Genomic DNA, 15589 nt, shown 5'->3' on the forward strand with positions numbered 1-15589 from the left:
GATCCACCATCAATTTCACATTCTCTCTCCTTATAAAATTCTGTTGATACCATATTTAGTAAATTACTTTGTTTTACCTCAGATTGTTGCCACTGTTTTCAATTATTTCGGGGTCCCTTATTTTCTTTCTTTTTCCGGGGGCGCGGATCCGCGGATCCCTCTGCCCTTCTAGTCACGGAACCGGGCCGAACCAGCCCGTAAACCGTTGACAGTGGGCATATTACATATTTAGAATAGCTCCAAAGAGAGGACAGATTATTGGCTCCTAGCCAGTTTCAAATTTTACATTCCCCAGTCCTTCACTAACATAACTTTCTATGGCTGCCAATTTCACTTAAATGTTCATTAGCCTTCCATACTGCCACTCCAGTCATGCTCTGCCAAGCCCTGACTCCCCTTCCAAGGAAAAGCTTTTCTCTTCCTACCCTCAAACACTCTTCCTGACTATCCAGGCTTAATACTGTTGGATCAATCACTACCTGTGAAGCTCTCAGTGAAGCTCTCAGCAGAGAATTCAATGTAGGAAACATGGGTTATCTAAACTTAAAATGATGCAATTATTAGATTATAGGAAGCACTCTATGGGAAGAGCTGCTGCTGTTAATCTTTTTCCTTTTAGGCTTAGAATCTATGATGCTTTTTTCCTCTCGCAAATAAAACAGGGAATTTATGTGTCAAGAACATAAGATAAATCTGGCACAACAAACATCCTCTGTGCAAGATGAAAACAATCATCCCACGACTGATCCATCATGTTCTGCAAGCAGAGAGCAAGTCCCACATAATTAGTTCCCACTTTAGAGTACATAACAGTACAAATTTATCTCCAACAGATACTGTGCTGAACACAGCCTGCCCTCTCATACCATCCTTGTTTAGCTAGCTTGACCTGCAGTGTACTTGAGGGAGTCTGAAGTGTGGTTCTTTAGTTTGAGCTGTGCCATTATGTACCTACCCACTCTCCCAAAGAGCCACCGCCCAGCAGCAGCCTGAACCAGCACAGGTCCAGGTTCAGAACATCAGTCCTCCAGCTAAAGCAAACACACCGATAAATTCCTCAGATACTTAATGGCTGCTACAACATCACCTTCATTCTGAATGCTACAAAGACACACTACCAACCAAGCCACCTTGTAAAGAACTAGAGAGGCATGGCCATCCTCTGTACTTATTTGCACACTGCCAAATCATAAAATTATTCTATATTCCTCAACATTTTTATTCCATTTGCAATTTAAATTACATATATAAACTGCACATATAAGAACAAGCAATGAGCAAGTTCTTTTAGCTGTTAGGCAGAAAAAAAAAAGTACAGACTCTTAATTATGGATGCATTTATGTTTATACAAACAAAAAACAACTGAAATCAGTTTTAGGTACCATAGGATTACATTACTGTAGGAGCTCTAGTGTTTATGCATGCTAACTCCTTTTTATTACTTGAAAGCTACTCAGGGGTATACATTTTCAAGACAGTAAGCCCTTTGCTACCACTTTCACCTGCCTCTGTTAGATTCAAGACACTGGAAGATACAAAACCTAGCAGAAGTTTTCAGCATTACACTAGCAATGAAAGACAAAAAATCTGAATTTGCAATCACGGCTGACAGCTATCCACAGCCATCATCTTTTTGTTCATTTTCCCTACAGAAATAATGAACTTTAACTTCAAAATGCCTTTTATATATATATATTTTTTTTTAATTAGTTCTCCTAGGTATTAAGAAGTTTCTGTCAGACTTCCAACCTCCTACTATTTCCTTAAGACTGTCTCATATCTTACCTTGGAAGCAGAACATTCTCTCACCTGGGAGATCTACACAAAAAATATCTGCTTTAGAACCCTGTGAATACAGCTTCCTCCTCTTCTTTTGCAGTGTATCTACTGAGGCCTGTTCAGCTTTGATAACAAACTAAATTGATCAGTTATCTCAAAAGGACTCAGATATAATATTCAATGAGGGATAAAACAAAAACAGTGAAAACAGAGAGCAGACATTAGCTGGATACAGTGATTCAGCAAAAACCATATGCCCACCCGAAGATTATAAATGACCTGCCTCAACAGACAGAGGCAAGGAAAACACTTCCAACTGAAACAAAATAAGGACCTAACATGTATTCACATGCTTTAGCTGTACTAAAAAAAAAAAAAAAAAAAAAAAGTTTAAAATTGTTTGTAGCACATACAGGATAGAAGAAATATTTAACATTCCTTCAGTGCTCTGTAGTAGAGAAGCTGCTGCTCTATCATTAGTTACCACTAAATGCAGAGTTTAGGCTGACTTGCTCATTAAGGCCCAGGTCATTTCGATGTCATTTACTGAGTGCAGCTCACCTCACGTTCCAGGCTGTGGTGAAGTCTGGATTCAGCAGCAACAGCGTACACGTGGTATCTATCAGCTCTAAAACGAGTGAACAAAAAATACAAAGATTAGCAATGGTTCACATATTCTAGTGGTCTCTTTGCACTCCCTTAGTCCCATCCTTCATTAAAGTCTCTACTTGCCTGGCTGTCATGTCCACGTCCATCTCCACAGAACACTGCTATATCTTATTTTGGAAGATCTTGCTAACAACTTTAGTCTAAGTCTACAGCTGGAAATTTCAGACCACCATCTGTATGCCTAATTATCTATCCAGATATACCTATAAATCTATCTATCTACACAGATATATGTATAGATAGATACACCTATATAGGGATATAAATATCTATTGAGTAAGATAGATTCACATGTATTGTATACCCTGAGATGGACAGTGACTGCACTGAATCCTTGAGTATACAGTGATTTAAATTGCAGACATACTGAATGTATTAAAGAGAATTCTTCAAAGAAAATCCAACAATTCTGAAATGAGACAGTAACATTAAAAGTATACTCTTATTATTTCTGTACAACCCTGAGCTGCAGATACGTGCTACTTTTATATAATGTACAGTTACAAAACAAACAAACAAACAAAACTAAATACTGTAGCAAATTATATCTAGGAAAATCTAGGAAAAAAAAAAGAATTAGGATCAAACATAATTTAACTATCCACATGCACATACATGTAACAGAAAACACTTTTGAGTTCATTCTGAACTGACAGCCTTGCTATGGTATTATGGATATTCCATACCATATGAAGTCATTCTCAGCAATATAAGTTAGAGAAAAGAAGGATGCAAGAAGGTACATTCAGAGTGATGGTGTCTGTCTTCCCAAGAAGCACCCGCTTTCCTGGGTGGGGCTGAACATCTTCCTGCTGACAGGAAGTATCACATTCTTTTTTAGCTTTGCTTGTGTGCATGGCTTTTGTTTTACCTAGTAAACTCTTTATTTCAATCCATGAGTTCTAACACACCTTTCCAGTTTTCTCCTCCAGGGAAAGTGAGCAAGCAGCAGTTTGAGTTCCACCAGGGTAACAGCGGGGATCATAGAGGCATCCCCACCTAACCTTGAGATGCTAGAGACTGCCTTACATTGATTTTCCTTAAGCACCACTCTCAGGACATGCAGCTTCAGATCAGTTACCCTGTCACTATCGCCACAAATATCCAGGCTTTTACTGCCAACAGAGTTTGGCTACATTCTCTCCTCAACACTCTGTATTTAAGAAACTAAATAAATTGTACTCCAGGTAATTTCCAGCAGATGACTTACATGGCAGAGAAATAAAAAAGGGAAAGGAAGGAGATGGTCTTGTGGAACTAAATAATCTCTATCTGGGTCTCTGGCTACAAAATTACATTTAAAAAAATCTACCAGTGACATGCAATAATAAAGGAGCATATTACTTCAAAAAATACAGGAGATCAACTTCACTTACCTTTTAACCAAGAAATTTATCTGAGAGTACAGTACCTATTCCATATAACTGCATGCTTGGCTGTTCATTCATGTCTGACAAAGCAATTTTGTGTACCCTATGTTTCCATGGGCTCCTTGCCCATGAGGGCTATGTTATGTCATTATATGAGGGCAATATACTCATGAGTGTGAACTCATGTAATTATACTCACATTTCCTATATGCTGAAAGGTAGTGAAAGAGTATAAATTACAGTGAAGGAGAGTGAAAGGTAAACTTCAAAATGCAGGATAAGAAATAGAGAAACAACAAAATGCTGAGACAAAGAACAGCATTACAGACAGCACAGAGGTTCTGAATTAAGACATAATGTTTGATTTTAATAATTGTTTCAGTAATCATTAGCTACCGTGATTGCATAATCTAGGGCAGACAGGATATATCAAGCAAAAGCATATCACAACCCAGTTCATTCTTTCAAATACTTTTCAGAAAGAGTATTCAGAGACTATATGACTCCATGTAGAATATAGTTTGTCCTACAAACTCATGACTGCCCAGTAACATACTATGGTGATGTCAAAGGTTTGGAACAGCACAATTCACGCCCAATCTAAGCAGAAGCTTATCTATCATATTGTTTTATATAAGTGCTTGGAGATTAATGAATGAATAAAAAATAAAATCACTGAGTATCCTGAGTATTATCAAAGGAAAAAAAGCAGATGAGGAAAACCTCAAAGAAATATCTAGTTCCCTTAGTTTGATTTTCTTCGTAGTTTTGTGCAGCAAAGAGCATATGTAGATTTCACAAAGCTTGAATTTCCGAGCTAGAGATGCCAAATGACAGAATTTTAGAAACCTCTGAGCCTTCTTCCATAAAAAGTTGTATGACAGATCTAGCACATAACGTCAGCAGTTGCCAGATAGTTCTGTGTCAGTAACAAAACTCAACATGTACTTCATTTAAATTTCAAAAAGCACTTTCAGCTGGATTTCAGATATCCTTTTGGACATGAGAAGTCTCTCCACATGAAGGAGAGCAAGTATGACCAGATTTCTAGCTCCTTTTTATTTTTTTCACCCCGAACATGACTGTATCCAAATTTTTATTTTTGTACACACATTATACATACAAAAGGCTGTTTTAGAGTGGAAAAATGGGCTTAAGTAATGATTTTGAGTGTACGCAGAACAATATTTTGAACAAAAAGAAAAGATATTTGTAGCAATTTCAGACAACCATCTTGTGATATCACAGATAGTCTGCATTCATAAATTACAACATTTTGAAAGGAGAAAAACTTCTAAACTAGAACACCAGCAACAGTCAAGATTTTGGTTTTCAAGAAATCGTATTCCAACTTGCAAAAGAAGCCACAATAAAATTAAGCATCTGTCCTAGTATATTATCAATAATTAACTATAAAGAACCACTTTTTCCAGATCTTGCTAGAATATCAGATGAAATCATAACACTGTAATCAGGACCCTATTTTTCTTTTCTGTTTGATCTACAGTAGCTTCTGGTAATTCAAACAACACAAACAAAGTAATAGGAGACTGCATTTGTGATCACTGTTTATTAACAGGTATCAACAGAATATGCAATTGAGTTTTGCAGCAGCCATAATTCTGTACTTCCACAACATCCAGAAGAAAACTACCTTGCCAAACACTCCGTATGTTTTATCTACAAAAAAGGATTCAAAGGAAAATCCTCAAGGATTTTATATTTCATATGTAAAGAGCTTAAACTACATAAAAAGCAATTCTGTAGGTCAATCTGGAAAATACCTCTCTCTTCATGCCCTCCAACACTTTTGCTCAGTTTCTGCTACAATTTAACAGTAAAGCATATTAAATACTGCAAGCTATACAGATCTTCCAAACGTTACTAATATGCTGGGGTCTTGATCATGTTTTACAGTAGTTACACAAAAACTTGGTAGACATGGAAATACTGCAGATCATCTCTTCTCAAGCATTTTACATTGACTTTCAATAATAAAAGAAACAAAGGAGAGGACAGTTTCTCTCCAAAGGAAGAAAATCAAGTGAGATTCAATCAACAAATAGGCAGTTAGCTAAGTTTCACACTACTCTGGTTATTTCCTGACACCATTTTATGACCTATGTTTTCAGAAGGGAGGATCTAAAATGCTTCATCTGGGAGGGAAGCAGAAAAACTTTCTGAACAGCCATAACACTCGTCATACAGTGTCACCACAAAAAAAACAACCAAACCTGCCTAAAAGGGTCAGTGTGCCATCAAATAAGATTCCAAATGAGAAGACTAAGAAAGAAAAGTTTCTAAGCTGACTGCCATTGAGACTTGAAGCCATGAGCAAAGTTTCTAAAACTACAATTACCTTTTTTCATTCTTAATTTAAACAAAGTTACTTTGTAAACAAGTATCTCCAGCACCACACTGGTTCATAATTTTTAAAAAAGTATTCAAAACAGACAAAACTATACAAAAGAATTTTTCAGGCAAGTAAAACAAACTGAAAAAAAAAGAGAACAACAAAAGAAGAAAAAAGAGAATAGAGTTTTACAATTAACAAGTTGTTTCAACAAACAATTTCTGGTACCCCTAAATCCAAATAAAACACTGCACTTCTTTCTTACTTCAGATCCATGTTACCACGGCTGCCTGTCTGTCACAGTACATCTTTCCTTCCACAAAAGAGTAAGACTACTTTCCTAAATCACTCATGAGAGTAAGTCATCTCCTTTCAGTACTTCCAGATTGGGAAAGAGAAAGGATTTTTTTTGCATTTTCAACCACGAAACAATATAGCTATCTCTTATGATGCACAACACAAAGCCAGCTTTCCCTCAGGTTTCGCTCTTCTTTCAGAACAGGTTGAACTGCGTTTAAGAAGGGCCAATGTCATGTCAAAAAAAGGTAAAGAACATAGCTAAGAATCAGGTACTATTTTCCCACAGGGCAACTTACCATCTTTGTTCAGCCACTGTTTTCTCTGTCTGTAGAGTAGAAGTTTGTTGTGAACATACGGCAAAAGAAACTTGACACACCAGCTCTCCACACCAAGCTTGTTTTCCACTAGGACTATCGGGCTCCGGTTGTATCTTGCTTCAGGACAGGGTATTAATCCAATTTCATCTCTTAAAAAAAAAAAAAAAACAAGAAAGAAATGCAATTAAATTTATTTCAGTATTTGACAATTATTTTTTCAAAAGTTCAGCTGTCAACCCATCACTTTTCTCCCTGTTTTTACCAAAGTCTGTGCTCATTATTCCCAATTCACCTTCTTACTTCCTCCCAGACTTGCAGGTACAATAAAACACATTTTTAAGAAAGTAATCTGCATAATTACGCAGTAAATTAACTCAACAAATAAATGATGCAAACACGTTTTTTGGTACGATTAAAGACTTAAGTTGAGCAAAAAAAAAAAAAAAACCACACACAAAAAACCAACCTCTTAACATTTCACATTGCTTTGCAATTTATTCAGATACAACATAAAAGGTAGCTGCTGTTTTAGGAAGAGTCTCTACAAAAATTAATATTATTTGTGCAGTACTGTAGGAGAAAAATAGAAATACTTGAAGACATGCTTTAGAGTCTCGATGTAATACCCATTATTAGATAAACAAGTATGAATTCAAAGTCCTTTAAATGCTATGTGTTTTGGATTTTTTTGTTTTGGTTTGGTTTGGTTTGTTTTTTTTTTGTGATTCTGGACTTTCTCTACTTACTCAGAAACATTATATTAGGTTTTCCCAAAAATTCGGAATGGGGAAGGTTCTTTTCATGTATTTACCATATTATACCTTTAATCAAACATCTAGAAATAAACAAAGGAAGGCCCCAAAAATTCATACTCTCAAACAAAGCAGAAGTGTCTCAAGCTTTTTAGTTTCAAGGGGCCATATTATTTTTTTCCTTAGTTTTTAGGGTATATGGTGAAAGAGCAGTTTTGACATCTTCTTAAAAATAAAGACTGTCAATTATTCACGCTCACTTGGACAAAAGGGAATACGATTCTACACTTTCTACTGTGCATGATTTCAACATCAAATTCTGTTTAATGGGAAAAAAAATGGAATAATAATGAGCCTTATTTTTCTTTAATACAAGGTCTATAGATACATCCCAAGTGCTGAGCTCATAATCCCAACCCAATTACCACATACTAATTTTGCTACTGGATAATCTGAGTGTACTGATTTAGTTCAGTGTCCTCAGTAGATTATTACTAAAGCAATTGAAAATGACACCATGTGTTTGTTTAAAAACAAGTATATCTGCTTATTCAGAAAACTAATTTAATATGTCAGACAGCAAAAGAGCACAAATAACCTGAGGTAAGATACTTGCAAATTACTTGGCTCTGTCTCTAAACACACACCCAGGTCCCTTACCCATCTCTTCTCATCTAAAAAAAAGGAAAACAAAAAGAAAAAAAGAGGAAAACTCTGAATTTTACTACCTACCAAACTGCAGGCAGTAGGTGATTTCCAACCATGCTGCTCCACTTAAAAAATTAAGCTTTTCACAAAGATACTCAGGTTAGACTTATGACATTCCAGATTAGACTTATAATGACATTCCAGACTGATGCTCTGATGCTTTCAACATGGTGCCTTATAAACTGAAGTTTGTGCTTCCTGCTGACTTGTTTGCTTTACAAAGGGGAGACCTCACTGTGGCTTTGCAATATTTGAAGGGAGTGTATAAACACAAGGGGATATGACTGTTTACATGGGTTGATAGTGATAGGACAAGGAAGGGATGGTTTTACATTAAGATGGGAGATTAGATATCAGGAGGAAGTTTTTCACACAGAGGGTGATGACACACTGGAACAGGTTGCCCAAGGAGCTTGTGAATGCCCCATCCCAGGAGGCATTCAAGGCCAGGCTGGATGTTGCTCTGGGCAACCTGGTCTGGTGGTTGGCAACCCTGCACATAGCAGGGGCTTGAAACTAGATGATCGTTGTGGTCCTTTTCAATCCAGACCATTCTATGATTCTGCGATTCTGTGAAACGCTAAATTTAGTCCACGTACAAACTTTTGTCTGCTCTTGCATGCTGTAACACACATAGCCTCAGAGGCAATGAGCATACAGCTTTGCTAATTAATTCTGCGAATTACCACAAAAATTCATGAGTCGATGCTTACACACAGTACAGCAAAGGCAAATAGCAAGGGAAAGCAAATAAAAACAATCCTACACCCACACCTTCAGATCTTAGCAAACAGAAGCTTGACTCAGAAGAGCCAATTTCACAACACAGCCTTAAACCATGACAATTGGTAGGCAGTGTTTGCAAAGAGCTGACAAGTCAAACATCTCAACTCTAGGACATGCTCAGCAAGCCATAAGAGGCAGAGGACTATACCGCTGCCTAATGAGAACCATGAAGATACAGTACAACACAAAAGGATTTATCTGGTAAATGCGTGCATCTTCCCCAAGATGCAGACTAGTACTTGTCATGTGGTAGAAACACTGTCTACAATACTTCGGTTTTGTTTTTGATGTTTTGATGGGTGGATCATAAACCTTACAAAGCATTTAGTTTCTGGGAAGGAACAGCATTTATGATTCTAAATGCTAGAAGAGCAGTGTGCCTATCTTATGTTCTAAACAATTCATGCAAACCACCATCACTCTTGAAGGCCTCTCGGGTCTGCAGGAGCAAGTAATGGAGTAGACTCGTCATTCATTTTGTCAGCCCTTATGCTTGAGAACACTTGCAGTCTCTGCATCATCACATATCTCAAAAAAGTTTATGCAGCAGGACTCACACACAGGCACCACCAGTCACTCAGTCAGTCCTTGTAAAATTAAATGACTTAAGTACTCTAAATCTTGCACTAATAGCCTCTGGTCATACAATCATCTAGGTTAAAAAAGACCTTCAATATCAAGTCCACTTGACCTATGTGGTCCCACCACTGAATCACAACCCTTAGTGCTACATAGACATATGTCTTAAATACCTCTGATCACTGGGCAATCCATCCCAATGCTTGATCATCCCCTCTGTGAAGAAATTCTTCCTAACATTCAATCCAAACCCCCCCGGTATAACATGAGACAGTTTGCTTCTATCTATCTATCACTAGTCATTGCACTAGTCATTGGAGCAATCTATACCCTTCTTTTCTGCAGCCTCTTTTCCAGTAGTTATAGAGATGACATCTCCAGTCAGCCTTCTCTTTTCCAGACTAAGCAGCCTTGCTCTTTGTAGCTTGCTTTCCAGTCTCTACACTAGCTTTGTTGCTCTTCTCTGCAACTTGAGCAACTTAGAGCACAATTCTTCTTTTAGTGAGAGGCTGCAAACTGAGCACAGGCTCAAGGCACAGTCTCACCAATGACACATTCAAGGGAAACAATCATCACTTCCCTACTCCTGCTGGCCATGCAATATCTGATGCAGGTCAGGCTGCCATTGGCCTTCTTGGCTATCTGGGCATACTGCTGGCTGCCGACCAGCACTTCAAAGCCCTTTGCTGCCAGGCAACTTTCCAGCCACTCTTCCCCAAGCCCGTACCATTGCAATAGTCTAACGTGACCCAAGGGGAGGACCTGGCACTTACAGCTGTTGCGTGTCATGTAACTCTCCACGGCCCAGTGATCCAGCAAAGGAGTGCCAGGTCATATTGACAGGACTGCACAAAACAATTACAGGATTTAAGGTGAACATATTTAGGTACAAGTTGCTCACTGTACTGAAGGTAATGGCAATTGAAGGCTGTTGTTCTTTGGTATCTCCTATTATCAGAAGCACTGGTAAACTAATGTTTAATTTCAACTCCCTAGATTCCAGTTTTCTCTTGAATTTTAGGATATAACTTATCCTTGCTTACACTTATTTCCCAAAAGCAAGTACCAAAAACTGCACAAATTATCTTTGGATTTACAGATCCACCCAAAACAGTAATGCACAATCATAAAGTACAATACAGAAGCTGGTCAAACTTGGCAGATGAATTCATCTACGTTATCACCAAAGCTCCTTCAATCTGTTCTGAAATTGGAGAAGCTGTGTAAGAATAACACCCTATGAAGCATGAAGCTTCGTCGTACATACCTTGTGCACAGTTAAAATCTCAGCTGTGGCAGAACAACACTGACAGGCAGTTGCTGAATATGCTTCTGCATTTTTTAAAACATCATCTTTAAAATAACCCAACCTCTCCCACAACGAATTAGACAGAGGATATTAAGCAATGGTTTAGAAATTAGAATGACACACAATCAAGAGATACTGTTCAACTACAGTTATAAAGAAAACAAAGACTGGAGCAAAGGAGCCCAAGAACATTGTAACTGCAGAATAGTTAATCAATTATAAAAAGCTTTTAATACTGGAAGTCAATTTACAGCATGGACATTTGGGATTTGTATCTTTTTTGGTAAAACAAGTCTCATGGAATGACTACATAACTAATTGATTTACAAATTTTGAGGAGTGGGGAAAAGGGCTTTCAAAATACAAGAAAAGAAAACTTTTCTTGCATTATCACTTCTACCATACACATATGTCTCTCTTTCAGAATTTCAAATAATAAATCAATACCATTAGTCATTAGTTAATTAGTCTTTAACTTATTGGTACAACCAAAATCTTTCATAAATGAAAGAACAGTAAGATATTGAAATCCAAAGAATTTCTAGCCCGTATTTGTTTCTAAATAAGCTATAAATATCAGACTAACATTATCTAGGAGTTTCCTTTCGCTTGTTCTCACATTAATCCTCACTGTGAAGTTCTGCACTGATTACCCTTCTCAATAAATACAGCAAACAAATATTTACTATAGATGACAAATTCATACATATCAATGCTGCACAAATTATTTAACAATTTAAAGGGAAAAATATTGGCAAAGCAAGCTTCATATTTAGCTAATGACTTAATGAAGCATTTTGGGTTCCCAGAGAAGAAATCTGCAATCACACCAAAAGAAATCTTGATTCAGTTTCAAATTTATGAGGGCGGCTCAGGAAGTAATGCCTTCTATTTTATTATGTTGTCCCACGACATCAGAGGCAGATGTTGATGGCACAGCAGAAAAGGTTGAACCTTCCCACCAATATTTCATACCATATGGCTTGAAGGCCATACTAAGGGACATGGAAAATAAAGATGAGGTGATTGGAGGTAACCAATACAGCTTCGCCACGGGCAAGTCATACCTGACAAACTTGGTGGCCATTTATGATGGAATTACAGCATCAGTGGATAAAGGAAAAGCAACTGACATCATCTATCTGGACTTATGCAGAGCGCTTAACATTTTCCTGCACGACATTCTGGTCACCAAATTGGAAAAAAATGGATTTGATGAATGGACCACTCTCTAAATAAAGAATTGGCTGGATGGTCACACTCAGAGAGTCGTGGTCAACAGCGCAGTGTCCAAGTGGAGACTGGTGATGAGTGGCTTTCATCAGTGATCAGTGTTGGGACCAGTGCTATTTAACATCTCTGAGGGCAACATGGACAGTGGGACTGAGTGCACACTTAGCAAGTTTGAAGATGACACCAAGCTGAGGGGTGCAGCTGACACTCTAGAGGGAAAGGCTGTCATCCAGAGGGACCTGGACAGGATTGAGAGGTGGACCCAAACCAGTGTCTTGAAGTGCTACAAGGCCAAGTGCAAGGTGCTGCACTTGGGTCGGGGCAATCCCAAGCACAGATACAGGTTGAGTGGGTAGTGGCTTGAAGCAGCCCTGAAGGGAACGATTTGGAAGCACTGGTTGATGAAAGACTCAGCATGATCAGTATGCGCTTGCAGCCCACAAGGCCAATTGTATCCTGGATTCATGAGAAGCATGACCAGTAGGTTAAGGGAGGTGATTCTGCCCCATTATTCTGCTCTCATGAGACCCCACCTGGATTACTCCATCCAGTTCTTGAGGCCTCAACACAAACAGGACATGGATTTGCTGGAGTGAGTCCAGAGGAGAGCCATGTAGATGATCAGAGGGCTGGAGCACCTCTCTGCTAGGACAGGCTGAGTTGACAGTGTTCAGCCTGGAGAAAAGTAGGCTCTGGGAGGACCTCATGGTGACCTTCCAATACTTAAAGGGGGCCTACAGGAAAGCTGGGGAGGGACTTTTATAAGGGCAGGTAGCAAGAGGACAAGAGGAAATGGCGTTGAACTGGAAAAGGATAGATTTAGACAAGATATTAGGAAGAAATTATTTACTGTGAGGATGGTGAGACACTGGAACAGGTTGCCCAGTAAGGCTGTAGATACCCCCCCCAGAAGCATTCAAGACCACACTGGATAGGGCTTTGAGCAATCTGGTCTAGTAGGAGGTGTCCCTTTGTATAGAAGGAGGGGTGGAATTATATGATCTTAAAGATCCCATCCAACGCAAACCATTCTGTGAATCTGTGATTCTATGATCACACGCTGTTGCTGTGTTCCAGATGTCAGCAGAGGAGCAGTCTGACACAAAGGCATCTGACATGGAAATGCGTTTGGAACAACGGTTTGTCACTGAACTCCACCATGTGAAAAAATTATACCCACAGTGCTTGCTGATCATTTATGGGGACCAAACAGTGGATGTGAGCACAGTGATACGGTAGGTGATGTGTTTCTGTAGTGGTCACCTCTGCTGGCACAGACTTTTACGAGAATGGCATGCAGCTTCTTTTTCACAGCTTGTGAAAATTCAGAGCTCATGGTGGTGATTACAATGAAAAATAGTGTTTTGTAGCTCAGAACGTGCTCTATCGAACAGTGCTACTGTGTTTTTTGTATCTTTTTTTTTCTAATTTCCATGGAAATAAATAGAAGGCATAACTTCCAGAACAACTTATGTAACAAAATGAAGTGTGTTTTTTAACACATTAAAAACACCAGAAATTGAGACAGAAAAAGTGATCTGAGCTAAAGTGATATTGGCAAAACAGAAAAAGCATCCACATCATGTTGTGTATTTAATTAGAAGTGAGCTTGCCTTAAAAACATGCACAATCTTGCTTCACATCTAATTCAAAGCAAAAAAAAACAAAACAAACAACAACAAAACATCAAAAAAAAAAACCCAACAAGAACAAAAAAAACCCCAACTAATAAAACCTAAGGGAGAAAAAATAATTAAACCTCCCAGTTAGCCTAAAACTATATTTTACACGGTTTTTAGTGTTCACCAGAGACAATATCTCCTTTCAATCCTAAAAAGCTGGAAGCTTGCTAGAACAAAGCATCCACTCTGACAGATGCAGCAAGAGCAAGTGAACAAAGAATCAAAGACATGGGACAATAAATGCAGAAGAGCAATTAAACAACAGAAGTATGAAATTTTTAAATGTACATTAAGTACCAGGCAAACCCCTTATTTTCACTGAAGTCAGATGTCACATAAAAGTATTCAAATCTGGATCCATGACACAAGTAGGCCACTCAATGGAAAAGGACAGCATTTTTACAGACTGCAACAGACCACAGCTGTCTTGCTCAATAGTGAAAAGACTAGGTAACTCAGATCAACCAGAACACCTGACTGTAAGGGCAAGCAGATGTAAACAGGTGTGGTAGCCAATGGCCTGCAGCTTATCCTAGCCATGTAAATACTGGAGTTCAGAAATCCAGCAGGATTTCATGCCTACCTCAGGAGGCAAACTAGCAGCAGGTCATGCTTTCTCATACGAAGCATGATATAGTGCATCAGTTTCACGGCACACAACTATTGCAATCTACTTTCACCTCCTGGATTGAATGAAAGAAAACAATACCAGCCACATATTCAAAAACACAGACTCTAGGTTTGCTATCAGGAAACAGTTTTGGAGGACGAGTAGCAACCAAAAGGATTCAGCAGATTCATTCACAAATACTGGTTGTTTATAGCACATTATGCCTCAGAGACTAAAAATGAAACTTCATGGCAAAATGTTGTTCTTTTTTAGAAAGTACCCATATGCTGAATTTTAAAACCTGGCCACCTACCCAAGCTGTTAGCTGCATTTATGGAAATACGAGGATACTCATTCTAATCCTCTCTTTCAGGCAAAATGACAAATTAAAAACTGCGCATAAAGTTTTCCTAAATAACTGCTTATCATGCTATTTTCTGGAACAGATTAATAGGCCATCACCTTGGAGACTGCAGCTCTTCCATCTGACACAAAACACTGCATTTACATTACAAAGTTCTTAGCCGTTATCTGCTGCCTCATTTGTTCCAACTAATATGGAGTCTGGATCGATAGCATGATGCTTCCCAAAACAGCTGGCATCTCAAAACAAAGGACAGCAAGCGGAAACGGGAGCAGTGCAGGAGTGAACCGCAAAGCAACAGGACCAAAAATGAAACACGAACCTTCTGGCTCTTAGGCGGTCAGATAAACCTGGTTCTTGAAAGACAGCAGTAACCGCTCTGTCCTACACAGTCATCGCGCACGTCTCCCTCCAACGCGAAGGAAAGGACTGTCTGTGCCGGCGGTACAGATGTCAGGTTGCGCACACACGGTGCAGCTCGGGAGCTGCCAGACGGGAGGCCGGACCCACCGCGCTGCCGTGCTAAGAACACACGAGGGCTCCGTTCCCGCCTCACCCCACCTCGGCCGCACGTCGCACTGCACAGCGCCTAACCCCGGATTCGCACGGAGCTCGCTTAAGCAGGTGGCGATTACACCAGCACGTCGGCCCAGGTGCTGCGGTCCCTGCGGATCTGCCGCGGCACCCGCCCCGGCAGGACCCGCTCTGCTCCCGCACAGCGACACTCTGGGCGCTGCCGGCAGCTCGCCACCCGGCGCGCTGCGCCCTGACCTTGGC

General features: G+C 39.2%; 1 protein-coding gene and 1 long non-coding RNA gene across 2 annotated transcripts in view; one reads left to right on the forward strand and one right to left on the reverse strand.

The window, feature by feature from the left end:
• Nucleotides 1-15589, forward strand: part of SMC5 (structural maintenance of chromosomes 5) — a 322808-nt gene that overhangs the window by 138146 nt on the left and 169073 nt on the right. The window lies entirely within an intron of this gene.
• Nucleotides 2341-15559, reverse strand: LOC104915059. The gene is made up of 3 exons (XR_796227.3): nt 15135-15559; nt 6769-6938; nt 2341-2408 (listed from the first exon to the last, which is right to left on the reverse strand). It is a non-coding gene; the product is annotated as an uncharacterized LOC104915059 (long non-coding RNA).

Source organism: Meleagris gallopavo, chromosome Z (genome assembly GCF_000146605.3).
Source record: "Meleagris gallopavo isolate NT-WF06-2002-E0010 breed Aviagen turkey brand Nicholas breeding stock chromosome Z, Turkey_5.1, whole genome shotgun sequence".
Classification (NCBI taxonomy): Eukaryota; Metazoa; Chordata; class Aves; order Galliformes; family Phasianidae; genus Meleagris; species Meleagris gallopavo.